Source organism: Prunus avium, chromosome 3, assembly GCF_965620075.1.
Source record: "Prunus avium chromosome 3, drPruAviu1.hap1.1, whole genome shotgun sequence".
NCBI lineage: Eukaryota > Viridiplantae > Streptophyta > Magnoliopsida > Rosales > Rosaceae > Prunus > Prunus avium.
In genome coordinates this window covers 11,318,136-11,324,484 of record NC_142286.1, presented here as the reverse complement: position 1 = coordinate 11,324,484, position 6,349 = coordinate 11,318,136, and the positions used below count along the sequence as shown (strand labels likewise).

Here is a 6,349-nt window from a genome sequence, read left to right as displayed (position 1 = left end):
ACTGTGACGCAGATTAGGCTCGTTGTCCTATTACACGTCGATCAGTGATTGGTTATTGTATCTTCCTTGGAAACTCGTTGGTGTCCTAGAAAAGCAAGAAGCAAGTTATAGTAGCTCGTTCATCCGCAGAAGTGGAGTATCGATCTGTGGCCGCAGCTACTTGTGAGTTAAGTTGGTTGCGATATTTATTGGAAGATTTGCGTGTTAAGCATCTCCAACCAGCAAGATTATTTTGTGACAACCAAGCCGCCTTGCACATAGCCGCAAATCATGTGTATCACGAACGTACGAAGCATATTGAGATCGATTGCCACACTATTCGTGAGAGGGTTCAAAAGGAAGAAATCAAAACTTCCTATGTCAGAACAAGGAAGCAAGTCGCAGACTTATTTACTAAGCCACTAAGTGCGCCAACTTTTCATACACATCTAGGCAAGTTGGGCATCGTTGACATCCACACTCCAACTTGAGGGGAAGTATTAAGGGAAAAGCAATTACATGATCTGATTGAAAGTGATTGTAGCTTCTGAAATTGTCAACTCTTGGGATAGAGTAATTATAGGATGTAATTGTAATTAGCTTTATTCTAGGATCTGTTTACTTAGAATAGCACATAGGTTATGTATAAAATCTTACCTTGTGCACTAATATTCATATCAATGCAATATACAAATTTTCAATTCAAGGAAAATGCTTAAGTAAATGTGTATGAGAATTGTTTCCATAAGCTAATTGACACATAAACACAATCCAACATCAACCAAATAGGTTTGGGAGATCAAAGAGAGATAAAAGAGAGTTTCAAGAGTGAAACACTTCCAATTTTATCGAAGGGTTTAGATTGAAATCAATCTTGAGAATCTTGCACTAGCATCCCTGTATTCTCAAGATACTTCCTCTCATCTCAAGGTTTCATTGGTGTGGAGACTTAGAGGACATATACTTTTGTGGCTCACAAGGAGGAGAAAGATCAAGGAGCAAAGATCAAAGAGGGATCAAGAAAGAGGAAATCATCAAGAGAAGACCAAACACAAATTGGTTCATATAATTACTTCAAGGGTAATTAGATATTATCCTTTCTCTTGAACTTTCCATTTATGAAAAACATATCTTTTCTTCTTTGTTCTTCAGCCGTTGTATTCTTGTAGGAATATCAGGTGTTTGAGCATCTTACTTCTCTTCTTTGTCTTCTTCTTGCTTCTTCTATTATTCTTTCTCTTCTTCTTGTTTCTTCTTGTCTTCTTCTTGTTTCTCTTCAACTGGTTATGTTGGTTATGTTGTAGGCACATCCCGCTCTATTTCAAAGATTGTTGGGTTTAAGAACATACTTTCAATTTCTGCCTTGTACTTTTCTTGAATCTTCATTTTCTTAGCACTCGGCTCCGGGTCAATATGAGGTTCTTTGCCTTCCAATTGTGCAATCCTCTTTTTTAGATTTTGTATTTCTTGAAGATGAATTGTAGATTCCACTGTCATAGTGGCAGACACATATTCTTCATCATTTAATTTCTCTTTGTGTGTTGCCAACTCCTCTTCCAGCTTGTTTGATCTCTTTTTTGCTTAGATAAATATATCACACAATTCCATCATTTTCTTCTCACTGTCTTTATTGATTTCATCCTTCCATAGTTTTAAGCTTTTTAGGCAAACAAAGCAAGGATTTTGGTGTTGGCGGTAGTTGATTTGGGCTGTCATAGACTTCACCAAGAGGTCTTGAATTCCAACAAATTCTTTTCCAACCAAAATCTCAAACTTTTTTTTTTTTTTTTCTAATCTCTTTTAATTTTGGACTCTTATCATCATCATCATGTTTTCCTTGTCTTGCTTCTTCATATGCTTCTCCTTATTCTCCTTCATTATCTTTGTTATCCTTTTTCTGCAAATTGAACAGAAACTAATTAGAAATTGCATTGGATAAAACGGAACCTACAATGCAAAAGCCACTGTTTACAGATTCTAATTACCTTGTCAACAGGGTCACCCTCTTCTCTTATAGTTTTTTGCTTTTTAGAAGTTTTGAAAATATCTTGTATAATGAAAATGATTTAGAATAGATTCACATTCAAGATACATTAAAATAGAACGTGCGATAAATTGCATACCTCTGTCATTTCAGTCCTTAATTTGATTGAATCTTGTGTGGAGTTCAACAAGACTCCATTGAAGAATTGCAAGAGTTTCTTTCTCTTTGCCAATGATATGGTTGTATAATATTTGTCCTCTCACACAGTAAAAACTGCACAGCTCCAAAGCAAAATATAGATATTAGGTTAGAAATTGCATTGGATAAAACAAAAACTGTATTGCAAGAAACTGAAATTGCATTGCATAAGCCACTGTTTACTTACTAATATTAGGAGAGTGCAACATGCAACAACTCCTATAGAGGCTTCTCCTTCCTTCTTTGTTTTTGTCTTTGTGAGCAAGGAGGCATTTATGTAGGTTGAAACAGCTCTTGCCCACGAATAGCTTGATAGTGTGTCTAGATTCACACAGTGCTCAGCAATTGTCTAGTGCAAAGTGTATGAAGAGTTGGCGAAGAGCAATGTCATGCAGAGCTGAATCAAGATTAAGCTGACCACATCCTTGTCGTAGTCAACAACCTCCTCTTTCTCTTTCTCTTTCTCTTATTCTTATTCTTTAGCTTCTTTTGTTTTGTGTTGGCCTTTTCTTGCTTTGGTTTGTTTGCCAAGGTAATTGCCTTGTGTAATTCTTCTTCTACAAGGTCTTTTGATGGTTTTGAATTTCCTCCAAAGTGCCTTGTTCTGAAGGTTGATGTGTATCTTTCATTATCAAGTTTGACATATTTTCCTTCGTTTGGCAGTCCTAGAATTTCAATTACTACATTTGCTATGATCTTGAATGATTTGGTGCTGAATTTGAAGGATTTCGTAGCTAGATCAAACTGCTTGAGCAGTTTTACTAAGTCGATGTCCGACTTATTCATGTTCTTCATGTCAACTTTTTTGTTGTAAAACAACTCAATCAAGTTCCAAAAAGGTGTTTTCTGTAATGATGTTGTTAAATATACATGTGGCAACAACAACCAACTTTACCTCCGAATATATTAACATACAAAAGTATATATTTGTGAGGATATGTACACTCTTATTTTCAGGGAACTTGTTATTACCCTTCAAAATTGGGTTTATCATAATCAACTGGTGAATCCATATTATAATTCATTGACTGACACGTTTAGAATAATTTTGAAGTAAGTTATCTTCCATTTAACTATATTTCTACTTTGAAGTAAGCTAGATTTCTTGTTAATCTTTTAATTTTGTTTTCGTAGAAAAAACATGAGATTAATCATTTCATATAATGTATATTATAATATTTCTTTAAGAAACATCTACATCGTAGATGATCATGCAAACTTTTCCAATATGTGCCCAATAACCTTTGATATTCTTGAATTTGTCTCAATAGTCCACTAATTTTTCCTTTCAAAGATGATCCATTGGAAATTGTACATGTTAAGATGTAGAAATGAACTCTCAGAAATCATAAACAAAAGCCTATTTCTTTTTAACTTATTATTATAATAGTTCATATGTGTAACTCTCTTATCTTTTTATATAAAACAACGGAGCACTTCACCAATCAATAAACCACCAAATTGTTAATAGTGCAGAAGAAAGATTGTTGTATTTATTAGATGTTGGAAATTAATAAAAAGTCAACATGTTTTCATCCAAACTCACATTGGAAACACGATTGGTTGTTACAGTTCATAATATCACAAACTAGATAAATCAAGTTACACAATGCACACAAGGTCATCAAAGGTGGAACATACGGATCAATCAAATCTATACTATATGTACAAGGATCCAAATGGGTTTAAGAGGTTTAGGGGAATGATAATGCAACATACGCGTATGTAGGCACATTATCATATGTTCTTAACAAATGAAGAAAATACAACTACTAACTTGTTAAATACAACACGTGGAACCAACATCCAACTATTGTTCCGAATATATGGGCATACCAAAATACAGATTCGTGATGGTATATTCAATGTCACTGGAATTGACGATTTAATCAATGAGGTTAAATTGGTTGAATGTGGACTTTCCTATGTCGTTGTCTCCATTATAGGCTCACAAAATAGTGGTACACATTTATAATATTCATCACCTCAAACATTATTAGTGTTCTGAACCCATGTTTTCATCCAATTCCTTGTGGAAACACAGTTGATGGCTATAGTTCATAATATCGCAAATTGGATAAATCAGGTTGCACAATGCACACAAGGTCATCAAAGGTGGAACATACGGATCAATCAAATCTATATTATACAGACGAGGATCCAATTGGACCTAAGTGTCACTGAAATTGACAATTTAATCAAGGAGGTTAAATTGGTTGAATGCAGACTTTCCTTTGTCTCCATTATAGGCCCACAAAGTAGTGGTACACATTTATAATATTCCCCACCTCAAGCATTATTAATGTTCCGAACTCATGTTTCCACTCAAACTCATGTGGAAACACGATTGGTGGTTACATATCATAATATTTAAAATTGGATAAATCAGGTGCACAACGCGCACAAGGTTATCAAGGGTGGAACATACAGATCAATCAAATCTATACTATACATATGAGGATCCAATTGGCTAGACGGACAAGGCGCCGTTGTGTATTCTCCAAGCTGTTGCGCAAGGAAGAAGAAGAGTTCACTTGATCTTTTTTTTAGGGTTGTAATGAAACGACGTTGTTTTACTTTCAGCATTTTAAAAAATGAGGTTACTTAACCTCAAATGAAACGCACGTTCAATATTTTTTTCATGTCTTTTTTCTAATAAAATTAATATGTTAACACAGACCTATTGATATTAAGTAACAAACTTCCACTGAAACACGCTCACTATTGATATATTAACACAATAGGTCTGCCTTTTTTCAAGTTTGTTTCTTGCCTTTTTTTTCAAAGTTGCGGCATATATATATATTGTATAGTACAACCCTAATTTCTACCCTTACCCGATAATCCCCATCAATTTTAAGAATTCTCTTAATCTTTAGACTGTAAGTAAGCCATTCTATTTTTCTATCTAATTCTTCACAACTGTAATTCGAAGTTCCACATAAGTTGAAGCGTTTCTCTCCTTCGGTATGTAATTCTTCACAGCTATAATTTGAAGTTATGTATAAGTTTAAGCCATAATACATGCATGTTAGATGTTATTTTTTAATTTTTTTTCAATATATTACTTATCTTATTCGTTTATGTGATATAGTTGAAATTTGTCGTATGATGGGCATATTTTATATTATATATTTAGCCCCATTCTTAATATATTTTGGTTAATATTTTGGAAGAATTTTGATACTTTGAATTATATTTTCAATATAGGACTTTTGACTTCCTCTGGAGCAAAACATAATCAAATGGACGAATTTTGGAGTAATTCCAGTTGGAGGACGTTCGTGAGTCACTTGGCTTGATCGTATCAAAATTTCAGACTTTTCTACCAAGCGGTTATTTTCTGGCGATAAAATAAAGGAGCAGTGTGCAGTACTGGAATAGTGACGTTTTGGGCCTTTATTGCGTTTTTGGAGCCCAAGATGACCTCGGATGGGTTCGTGGCCTTCTGGAGAAGTGTTCAGCATGTTTTTATCTTTAAAACGAGCTGTCTTGGGCCGGATTTGGAGCAGATTTGAGGCCAAAACGTGGCTGGGCAGATTGGGGGCAGATTCTCCTAATCCAATTTGGACTTTATATCCTAGTATTATTTTATTTTAACCTAGTTTCCTTGTGGGGATTGGGCAGCTGGTTTTTAGGAGGTATTTAAGTTCTATTTCACAGAATTTTTAGTCAACTTCTATTTTGGCTTTTGAACGCGACTTTGCTAGGGTTTTAGAAAAACTTCTACTTCAAGGTGTTTTCGATCTTTATTATTTTGATGAAGAACTTGATTATTTTTATTATGAACATGCGTAACTAACTTTCTTTTGCTAGGGTGAGGCCACGAGCCTTAGCAAGCATATGTAGTTTCTATCCAATTTGCTTATGATTATATGCATGCAGGTTTTCGAATTATTCATCACTGGGTTAAACTATCTAAGTGTCTTGATGCTTGATCACCATTAGGATGTTTAGAAAAGTAATTTGATGCAGTTTTGGTCGGAGGTCGGTCCCTGAAATTGACGAAGGCTTCTTGTGATTAATAAGTGCAAGTTCACTTAGGATGAATACCACGTCTTAAGGGTTGCATGGTTTTTCAAAAGGTTTCACAAAACTTAATGAGTCATGTATGTTTAGATTTGATCTGAATACCACAGACGGATTGCATGTGTGATATACGCTCTATGTTGGGGGTCCAAGTAGGCA

At 34.7% G+C, this 6,349-nt stretch overlaps 1 pseudogene; it reads right to left on the bottom strand.

Annotated features, from left to right (window-relative positions):
- Window positions 1-1,095: 1,095 nt before the first annotated feature.
- On the bottom strand, window positions 1,096-1,695 carry LOC148295625 (uncharacterized; annotated as a pseudogene).
- Between the last annotated feature and the right edge of the window lie 4,654 nt (window positions 1,696-6,349).